Raw genomic sequence first — 11,768 nt, 5'->3', positions numbered from 1 at the left:
TTCCCTTTCTTGCCAAATCTAGACAACTCTTTTCTTGGTGACACCTTTAATAAAATGGCTTCGCCTACATGGAATATAACATCCTTACGCGCTGGATCCGCATACTTCCTCTGTCTAGCTTGAGCAGCAAGTAACCTTTTCTGAATTAAATTGACTGTCTCATACAACTATTGTACCAATTCCGAGCCTAGAATCCTTCCTTCTCCTACTTCATCCCAACTTGTCGGTGATCTATATTTTTTTCAGTATAAAGCTTCGTATGGTGGCATGCCAATACTGGAGTGATAGCTGTTGTTGTAAGAGAATTCTATCAATGGCAAGTGGTCGTCCCAACTTCTTGTAATATCGATTGCACAACTGCGCAACATGTCTTCGATTGTTTGAATTGTCCTTTCGCTCTGACCATCAGTCTGCGGGTGGTACGCCGTACTCATGTTCAACTTCGTGCCAAGACTTTCTTGAAATTGCTTCCAGAATCTTGAGTTAAATCGGGGATCTCTGTCTGAAACAATCGATACGGGTACTCCATGCCTTAGTACGATTTCACGCACGTACAGATGAACCAATTTATCCAATGATGACTTCTCATTAATTGAAGGAAATGCGCCGACTTCGTAAGGCGATCAACTATAACCCATATAGCGTCATGTCCGGATTTCGTTCGCGGTAGTCCCACTATAAATCCATAGCAATATTTTCCCATTTCCATTCTGGAATCTTTAGGGGCTAAATTAATCCGCTTGGTCGTTGATATTCTGCCTTCACTTTCTGACAAGTATAACACTTTGCAACCCGTTCTGCCACGTATCGCTTCATATTTGGCCACCAAAAGTTCTTCTAAAAGTCCCAATACATCTTGGTGCTCCCCAGGTGGATTGAAAATCTTGAATTGTGGGCTTTTTGTAGGATCTCATTCTTCAAATCAGGTACATGAGGAATCCAAATTCTTGAGGAAAACCTTAGTATACCTTGCTCATCCCTTTGAGTGCCAATCTCTTCTCCAGTTAGCTGATTCTTTTCTTTCTCGATTACTTCTTCCTGACATTTCCTTATCCTTTCCACTAGTGTTAGCTGAAATGTCATTGCACGACAAACTTTTTCAACTATTCCACAATCACAAAGTTCTAATCCAAATTTCTTAATCTCTTCAGACAGTTCCTTTGGTGTTGCCATCATATTCAACCTCTCCTTCCTACTTAAAGCATCGGCTACAATATTCGCCTTTCCAAGATGACAATTTATCGAACAATCGTAGTCCTTGATCAATTCCAACCATCTCCTTTTCCTCATATTAAGCTCCTTCTGAGTGAAAATGTACTTTAAACTCTTGTGATCCGTATAGATTTCACATTTTTCCCCGTAGAGGTAATGTCTCCAAATCTTAAGTGCGAACATTATGGCGGCTAGTTCCAAATCATGCGTCGGGTACTTTAATTCATGCGGTTTTAACTGTCTTGACACATATGCGATCACCTTATTGTGTTGCATTAGAACACACCCCAATCCTTTATGTGAAGCGTCGCTGAAAATCACAAAGTTTCCTTGGTCATCTGGTAGTACTAACACCGGAGCTGTTACCAATCTCTGTTTCAACTCTTGAAAGCTATCCTCAAATTCTGCACTCCATTCGAACTTCTGATTCTTCCTGGTTAACTTAGTCAATGGCGTGGCGATTTTTGAAAAATCCTTGACAAACCTTCTATAATACCCTGCCAATCCTAGAAAACTTCACATTTTCGTAGGTGTCTTTGGCCTCTCCCAACTCATAATCGCCTCAATCTTTATCGGATCTACTTTAACTCATTCATCTCCAATGACATGTCCCAAAAATTGAACTTCCTTTAACCAAAACTCACATTTCAAAAACTTGGCATACAACTTCTCTTTCCAGAGTATCTCCAATGCTATCAATAGATGATGCTTATGTTCTTCTTCCGACTTTGAATAAATAAGGATGTCATCAATAAATACCACCACGAACTTGTCCAAATACTTTTTAAATACCCGATTCATTAGATCCATAAATGCTGCCGGGGCATTAGTCAATCCAAAAGGCATTACTAAGAATTCATAATGTTCGTATCTGGTCCTGAATGCTGACTTGGGAATATCTTCTTCTTTGATTTTTAATTGATGGTATCCTGATCTCAAGTCAATCTTTGAAAAGCACTTTGCTCCTTTCAGCTGGTCAAATAGGTCATCTATTGTTGGTAGCGGGTAGCGGTTCTTAATCGTCACCTTATTCAACTCCCGATAATCTATACATAGCCGCATACTTCCATCTTTCTTCTTTACAAATAGAACAGGTGCTCCCCATGGCGACGTACTTGGTCGTATCATTCCTTTTTCCAACAATTCTTGTAGCTGGCTCACCAACTCTTTCATTTCTGTTGGTGTCATCCTATATGGGGCCTTTGAAACTGGTTCTGTGCCCGGAGCAAGGTTGATCTCGAACTCGATTTGTCGATCTGGCGGTAAGCCCGGTAGTTCATCTGGAAATACATCTGGGAACTCGTTAACTACGGGGATATCTTCTATGCTGGGGTTTCCCTTTTTTGAATCCACTACATAAGCTAGGAATGACTCACAACCTTTTCTAAGTAGCTTCTTAGCCTGAACGATTGTAAGAAACAGTTGCTCTTGCCTCTGTCCCTTAAATACTACCTTCTCTCCACTCTTCGTCTTTAAATACACTTTCTTGGTCTTACAATTAATCTGGGCGTTATTCTTCCCTAACCAATCCATACCTAAAATTATATCGAACTCTCCCAACTTGAAGAGTATCAAGTCGGCTGAAAACTTATGCCCCGAAATATCAATCTCACACTTCGGACAGAATTGATTCACAGGAATCTTCTCTTGGTTCGCAATTACCACATTTACTACCTCGCTCATAATCATTTTATCACATTGAAGTTTATCAACAAAAGTTTCTGATATGAAAGATCTCGTTGCTTCCGAATCAATCAATACTTTAGCTTTGACATTATTTAGTAAAAGTGTACCTGCTATCACCTCAGAGTTCTGAATAGCGTCCTTCATTTTCAAATCGAATGTCCTTGCTGTTGCTTGCGGAGTTGTTGTAGGTGGTGGAGGTAATGCCAATACTCGGCTGGCACGCTTGCACTGGTACTTGCCACATTCATTAGAGCTTTGACCGGACCGGTTGTCTTGCACTCCCTAGCTATGTGTCCAGTCTTTCCACACTTGTAACATGAAACTCCTGGCTTCGGCATCTTACACTCGTTTGCCAAATGTCCCTTCTGGTTGCACCTATAGCATGTCATGCTCAGCTTATTACACACTCTGGTGTGCCTTCTTCCACAATGCTTGCATTCCGTTCTCTGGAATCTGTTTTCTCCAACTTGCCCTTGACTTGTCTGGTTGTTCCCATTCGATTCTTGTCTTTTGCCCAAATTCCCTTTCTTTTGAAAATTTTTGCCTTTATGGAATCTAAACCTTTTTACATTCCGATATTGTGAATTTCCGGCTTCAGACTTTTCTCCATAAAATGGAACCTTTCTCTTCTTGTTATCCCTTTCCTTTCTTGACTGCATCCCATTATTTTCAATCAGAGCAGCTTTTTGTAGTACTCCCGCATAAGTATCAAGCTCAAACATAGCCCCTCTATCTCTGATCCAAGGCTCTAATCCTTGTTGAAATCTCTTTGCTTTTTCCTCCTCACTGCTGGTATACTTTGTCACAAACCTTGACAACTCTGTGAATTTCTTCTCATATTCCAGTACAGTCATGTTCCCTTACTTCAGTTCAAGAAATTTAAGCTCCATCTGATTCTGCATATACTTAGGGTAATACTTTTCCAGAAATGACTTCTTAAATCTTTCCCAAGAAACTTGCTGAGTTGCTTCCATAGCTTTTACTGATTCCCACCAATAGATGACTTGGCCCTTCAAGAAGTAAGTAGCATATGGTGTCTTCTGATCGTCCCCTAACTGTACCAACTCAAAAGCCCTTTCCATTTCCTTAATCCATGTGTTAGCTATTATTGGATAAGTGGTATCATGAAATACAGGTGGATTCACATTCTGAAAAGCCTTGAAAGTGACAACTTATAGAGATGGTACTGGTAGATAAGGTGGTTGGTGTGGTTCACGGTTATCTTGGTTTTCAAATTGTTGTTGAAGAGTTAGTTGTTGTTGAGCTATAGCATTGGTTTGCTGTTGCAAGGTTTCCAGTAATCGAAAAATATTTGGATCTGTGGTGGATGTGGTTGTTGGGTTCTTCTTTTTGGGTGGCATGATCCTGAAATAAGAGTTATGTTAAAACAGGTATGAATAATGGAATAATTCGAGGGTATCGCATGGCATTCTTATTTACATATGAGATCATGTTTCAAATTAAACAAATATGGTGATGCATATAGAGACGTCAGATAACAGTTGATAGCAAATGGAACGATAGTGCATAATATTGGAAATCTAAAGGTCTTATTACATCAAGATCAGGATAAAGTCTGATTCTAGGAATAACATGCTTATTTAAAGGAAGCAACTGGGAATTTCTACGAAGTCTGATAATACTACAATACGGAAGGTAGATAATGGAAAGAACTAAGGCTCCACTCCATCGGAATGGGGCTTGGTAGTCTTCTCCTCTCGAAGCGTCTTCACAATGCTCTGGAGCTCATCCGCCACCATCTGGATGATATACTGACTGGTATGGTCTCGGTGTGATGGCATTTCCTCAAGCTTAGTGTTAACGTACTGAACCAAAGTCTCAAGTCTCGCAGTCATCTGCTCCTTAGGCTTCCCTTCATAGTGTCGGTTTTCTGGATACACGTTCTTCAGTCGGTCTATCAGTCGTTCGTACTTGCCCTGAAGCATGTCAAACTCGCGCCTCAACTCAGCATACACGGAGAAAGCAATAGTGTCGTCCAACCCAGAGGATGACGAGGAATGTGCCCTTTGCTGACAAACCAATAAGAGGAGTATTAATAATAAATTTACTTAACCTACTCTCTCGCATATTATCTATACCTATACATATATCCTATAACCTATTTGGGCTGTCCAGTGACTCTAAACCGTAGCTCTGATACCAAAACCTGTCACACCCCCAACTTAACAAACAAAATATATAACTATTACAATATTTAAAAGAAAGTAAATATAACCGAATCCAAGATCTTACAGTTTAGGGTTTGGAACAGCCCAACACTACCATCTATTACAACTGATTTTAATATCGAATCCTCACACAAAACTATCTCTTATTCTACCTGAGCTCGGACATACGCATCGGCGTCTCAAGATTAAGTGTTGTCTGCTTGAATCTAACCATAGCTGCTAACTGTAATATCAGGGTTAAAGCAAGGAGTGAGCCAAATGCTCAACAAGTGCTAAACAGTATGATACGAAACATAAATCGAGATATATATTAAAGAATGACAATGCGAAGATATAACTAATAATAACAAGAGATGAAATTTTGGGTGCTGGCATCATTTGCTTGATTCAAAACATTTTCAAAATCATAACTTAATCAAAATCATTTTATGACGCTACAGATTACAGCCGGTGATCAGCCGCGAAGTAATCCCGAACCTCGCTGGGTTCTAAAATATTAATGGGATCCCTGGGCAACTTTAAGCCTACAATATAAATGTGGAAAGGACTCGATTCTCAGTCCAGATCCACTATTCAAAGAAAACATTTATCCCCCTTTGGGACTGAAAATCCACATTTTAATCATTTCAAAAACTGATGCCGATTTATAATAAAATCTCTTAAGTAGTAAACATTTTTATAAAGGGATTATAAATCAACTTTGAAACACTGGAAATATGTCACCAAATTTCAGGGCCATGATCCACTAGACTTTACTATATTAGGGTAATTGAAAGGTTTCCATATACAAGAACTTTGACAAACAGATTTAGCAAGGCTATTGGATAATATGAAAGAGTAATGCCAAACTAGGCTTAAAGCAATGGTTTTCAACAAGGTACAAGTACTAGAACGTCAAGAAGGAAGCTTCATGAATACTAGGGGTGTTAAGGTATGAAGAAAATGATCTTTAGCTCAAGGTATATCAGGATTGTCAAACTTTAGGGTAAGAAAAAGGGTTATCAATCAATTAAGAACAACTTTAAAGAATATCTGGCTTTTAGGTATCAAGGTAAAGTTTCTATTGGGGTTCAAGCATCAGGGTGACATGTCAATATTTTAGGAATCAATAGCATGATAATCAAGAGGATCAATCAAGTATTATATCAAATCTTTATTTTATCATGGCATTCCAATTACTTTGATATACTAGCGTGATATAAATTTTGATCTACTTGCAATATGTACTTGAGGATTCATGACATTTCTATATAATACAAAGATAGATTTAAGAATCACTTGGTTCAAGTATATTAAGATAACTCAGGATACTCGCATCAATATATATGAACTAATTATCACACATTTGTAGTGTAAACGAAATACAGGTTGAATCACTTGCCTTGAGAAAGGCTGGACTGGTCTGGCAGGTAGGAGCAACCGGAAGCTTTACCCGACCTTTATGGCAATTTTACCCTCGTCTTGAGATCCTACACAATTAATAATAACCTCATTATAATATACTCTCACCAACGCAGTCTATATGCAACCCGAAATTAAATATAAATGGCACTTAGGCCTATATGTACGCAATTTATAATCACCTTATAAATACAATAGTACACATAGCCACATATACTCACATATCATATTTTAATACCAAATAATATCACACACACCATAATATAACACTAGGCTTGGATGATCTAGACCCACAACTTAAGTCACTTGGTCGCTAAACTAGACAAACTCTCCAAATTTGGCCTCCTAACTCGATGTGCCTTTACTAAACTATCCAAAACCTATTGACCCTCACTTGGGCCTTTTACTCTACTGGCTTTCTACTATCTTGCAACCATAGTGGTCAACCTAGGTCTCACTCATAAGTGCTCTAAAACTTTGTGATAAGTGAAAGTGCTCACTAAGGAAAATTTCAGAATGACATCTATAGTTTCTTGAGTACATTAGACACTCTTAGAATAAAAGTTTACCTCCAAAACTTCTACACTAGACTCTTATGACCATAAGGGATCTCCCAAATTTGATGTGGCTCAAGGGACTAGATTGGGCCTCCTTGGGCCTAAGCTTAAAGTCCATGGTTCCCCTGTTTTTCTGGGCAGAAAACGCCCTGACTTGAACTAACTTGTGACACATGGTTCTAACTCAAATATTATGAACTATGGCTGGAAAAACTCCTCTGACACTCCCTCTAACTAAGACCCAACAGGGCCTAATGAGGGCCTATCCATGACATGGTCAAAACTTCCTATTTCTAAGTTGCTACAAAACTGTCCCCTGGTGGTCAGATTTTGTGATTCACCTCGTGCACCTAACCAAACGACTTACAAATCTCCAACAAACACCTAAAACCTTTTATATACTCCTAGTGCTAGCTTCTGGTGGCTTGGGCCTCAAAGTGCACAACAAATACTCATTCAAAACTTCCCTATAAACTAGTGTATCAAATCTGGAAAAATGCAAACACTAACTAATCTCCTTCCACCTTGACTCCCGCTTAATAACCAAGCATCCAACCCTTACCAAAGAAAACCTAGTGCATTAATGTCCTAAAATAGTGCCTCAACAGGAGGGGAGATCATCCATGCCCAAGAATAACAACATGCAACTAAAAATATAACATGCAACTCATGGAAACACTTAACAAGATTTCGGCTAAAGCATAAAGTTTAAATGTTTGCAAATTCGACTTGTACCTATTACTCATCCTTAATATTCATGAAATATATCTTCTCTTAATTATTAATAAGAAATTTATCATGGAAACAATCTATTTTAAGCACACATATTTCGAATTTATAGATTTTCAAACATAGCAACATGATTTCGAAAAGAGTAGCATGCAAAACATGGTTGATCATCATTTTAATATCTTAAAACTAGCATGCATGGCTAAACATGAATATATAATGAAATTTCAGTAGCATGGAAAGGATTTTAAAGCATGGTTTCTCCATAAAACACTTAGTTAACACATATATAAAATGTATCTCATAGAGAGCTCTTGAATTCATAAGAATCAAGAGTTTCTCTTTGGAGATCACACAAGAACTACACATGCAACCATGAAACTTCATCCCCCAAGTCACAAAACTCTTGTGAAGTATATAAAATGAATATAGGTAGAAGATTTACACTAGAGAAGATGAGAAATGGAATGACAAAATGGAAGGGAGTGGGGGATGGGGGGCTTCGGCCGAGAGCAACAAGGGAGGGAGGGGAGGAGAGAAAAATGAGGTGTGTTGGAGTGGGGAGTGAGTGAAAATGACTTCTCCCACTTGGTTTTTTGGTTTTATGCTTTTGGGCTGACAAAATAATGAGTGGAAGTGAGAATGTACAAAAATGACCTCTAGCTAAAGTTAGGCCATTTTGCATGCAAGGTTAGTGTGGTAATTTGGTAATCAACAAATGAGTTAGTGGGGTTGGAAAGGTCTTCTTTGCCCTTTGAGAGAATAGAAGGGTGATTTGCATTCAAGGGCTTCTATGTAATTTGCTAATTATAACAAATAAAATTTGTAAAGATTTATTTTTATAAAATAAAATACGAGTTCAAAAATTATAAAATTTATACCATAAAATAACTTGTATTTTTAGAAATTTTATAAAATCACTTTTGAAATTTGTGAACTAAATAACTTTTAAAAGAAAATTTTCCAAGGTTTAGAATATTCCTTATAAATCAAAAATACAGGAAATAAATAAACTCTTGCTTTGAAAAATCATATACTACATAAAGCAAATTTAAAATGCAGAAATTTTCATTCACACAACGTACAACCATTAAGTATATTTACATTCGGCTCTAATAATATACCAAGTCCAAAATTAATATTACACAAAATACCGGTCGTAACAATAACACTTCAAGGTTATTGGAGTTTATTACAGAATCATGCTTTTATTCAACACATAAAACAAATGCTTATTTGATCGTGTAATGAGTGAGGTCCACAAAAGACTTATGCAATGGTATCCATTTAGCGAGCATTAGGTTAGCGGATCCCAGACTATAAAAGCCTTAGGTCACTAGGCACAAAGTCCCCTAAGAACTTAATAACTCGAATATGAAAGATCTCACTCGTGATCAATTGTGCATTGAAACCATATTCTCTTTTTTTTCTCTTTTCTTTCTTTTTTTTTCAATTTCTGAGCAAGTGCGTTTCGCTCCATCTTGCTCAACCCTAGACTACTCGCATACAATATGAGTCGGCTACTAGCCATTTGACGCCTAGCCACAACTAGCAATGAATTCCAATTTGTATCTCCAATTTTTATCTATTCATGTCTTTTATCATTAAGAGCCTATCATGCATTCTAAGCATAAGCAATAGATTAACCTTGAAAACCATCAAACTATGACAACAATCTAGCCCTTAAGCATGCTCTAAGACTTAGTAAAATTACAAGTGTTTCTAGCCTGCAAATCAATTCATTAGGACTTAAACATCCCTCTATTCGTCATCACCACACTCAAATCAACATCAACTTATCAAATATCATAGTTCATCTTAAGGGATCATGCTAAATATACATGCAAATGTAACTATATGAAATCACATAAAAATAAACAAATATGTCCTAAATGAACAATCATGCAAAAATTTAAATGAACTACAACTAAACATGCAATATGAATCTATATGGACACACACACTACTAATCCTTACATTATCACCCCCAAACTTAAAATTCTCAATGTCCTCATTGAAGGTAATAATAAGGATTTCAGGCATACCTAGTCATCGGAAAGATCACCCTCCTCGGGTGGAGGATCAGGTGGCCAATCAACCTCGCCACCAGTGTCTCAGACAACAGTACCCGAAGCCTGTGTCAAATCTGCAGCAAAATAATGGTGAATGTCATGCATGGCCTCCATACACCTAATTACTCGCCTGTACTGCTCATCACCAACACCAGTCCTATCAACTACCTGTTACACATGAGAAGAACCCTCTGTAGGCATTGGAGAGTTCGTTCGGCTACCCTCTATATCATCAAATATATAGCCCAACCCCTTATCATAGGGTGCACCTAAGAATGAATAACTCAAGTGATATGGCTTTCGGTTGAGATCAAGTATGGGAGCTTCTTGAGTAAATGGTTCAAAACGCTCCTGAGAAATTTTCAGCTCTGCTAACCCAAGAGAATCGAATGGCACATCCAACTTCCTCTTTCACGGAGGTGCATTCAAAACCTGCAGTTGCTCTACTTTAAAGGACTCCTCTTTAGCTGTGGGTAACTTTATTTCCTTGAACACATTAAAAGTGACCTTTTGATCGTAAACCTTCATCGAAAGCTCTCCATTTTGCACATCGATCATAGTTCGGCCTGTAGCCAAGAATGGTCTTCCCAAGATGATGGGAATCTTCTTATCTTCCTTGAAATCAAGAATTAAAAAGTCAGCAGGGAAGAAGAGTTTATCCACCTTGACCAAGATATCCTCCACTATATCTCGTGGATAAGCGATGGAACGGTCAGCTAGTTGCAATGACATGTATGTTGGTTTCGGATCAGGCAGACCAAGCTTCTTGAAGATAGATAAGGGTATCAGATTGATGCTTGCTCCTAAATCACATAAATACTTGTCGAACGACAAGTTTTCGATAGTGCAAGGAATAGTGAAGCTTCCAGGATCTTTAAACTTCGGAGGCAACTTCTGTTGCAGCACAACACTGCATTCCTCCGTGAGAGCAACGGTCTCTAAGTTATCAAGCTTCACTTTTCGAGAGAGAATACCTTTCATAAACCTCACATAGCTAGGCATCTGTTCAAGAGCTTCAGTGAAAGGTATGTTGATATGAATTTTCTTGAACACCTCCAAAAACTTCTCAAACTGCTTATCCAGCTTTTGCTTCTGCAGCCTCTTAGGAAAAGGAGGTGGAGGATAGATATGTTTCTCCCCTATATTACCCTCAGGAGGAGTGTGTTCCATAGTAGTCTTCCTTGGTTCCACCTCTGCTTCCTTCTGCACTTCTTCTTCAGCCACAATTGCATTTTCTGAAACTTGAGATTTTTCAGGCTCTTCGTCTTGCTGAATTTTGGGGCTTGTGACCTTTCCAGACCTTAAGGTGATGGCGTTCACCTGTTCTTCAACTTCCCTCTTGCCTGGATTTGTTTCTGTATCACTAGGAAGCATTCCTGGTGGTCGATTCAATAAGGCATTAGCAATTTTCCCTATTTGGTTCTCCAGATTCTGGATAGAAACAACCTGGCTTTGGCATATAAGAGCCTGGTTTTTGCACATAAGCCTCAACTCCTCTAATTCAGATTTTTCATTCGAAGATAAACCTGTATCATGAGTTTGTTGTTGAAGTTGGAGTTGTTGTCTTGGTGCAAATTGTTGCTGAAAACCAGGAGGGTTGAATAGCTTATTTCCAAACTGCTGGAATAGCTGTTGCATTACATTCTGATTATTGCTCTAGCTGAAGTTAGGATGATTCCCGTTGTCAGGATGATAAGTGTCTGGAACTGGTTGCTGTGATCTCTGAAAGTTGCTCACAAACTGAGCTGAGTCACTAGATATAGCGCATTGCTCCGTCACATGCGAACCTGCACATAGCTCACAAACACTGGTTATTTGATTAACACCATAGTTAGCCAGAGAATCGATCTTCATAGACAATGCCTTTAGTTGAGCAGTGATAGTCGTAGCTGTATCCAGTTTAAGAACTCCTGCTACCTTGC

The sequence above is a fragment of the Apium graveolens genome, chromosome 10, assembly GCF_009905375.1.
Source record: "Apium graveolens cultivar Ventura chromosome 10, ASM990537v1, whole genome shotgun sequence".
In the NCBI taxonomy this organism is placed as follows: Eukaryota; Viridiplantae; Streptophyta; class Magnoliopsida; order Apiales; family Apiaceae; genus Apium; species Apium graveolens.
This window is presented reverse-complemented; position numbering follows the sequence as displayed.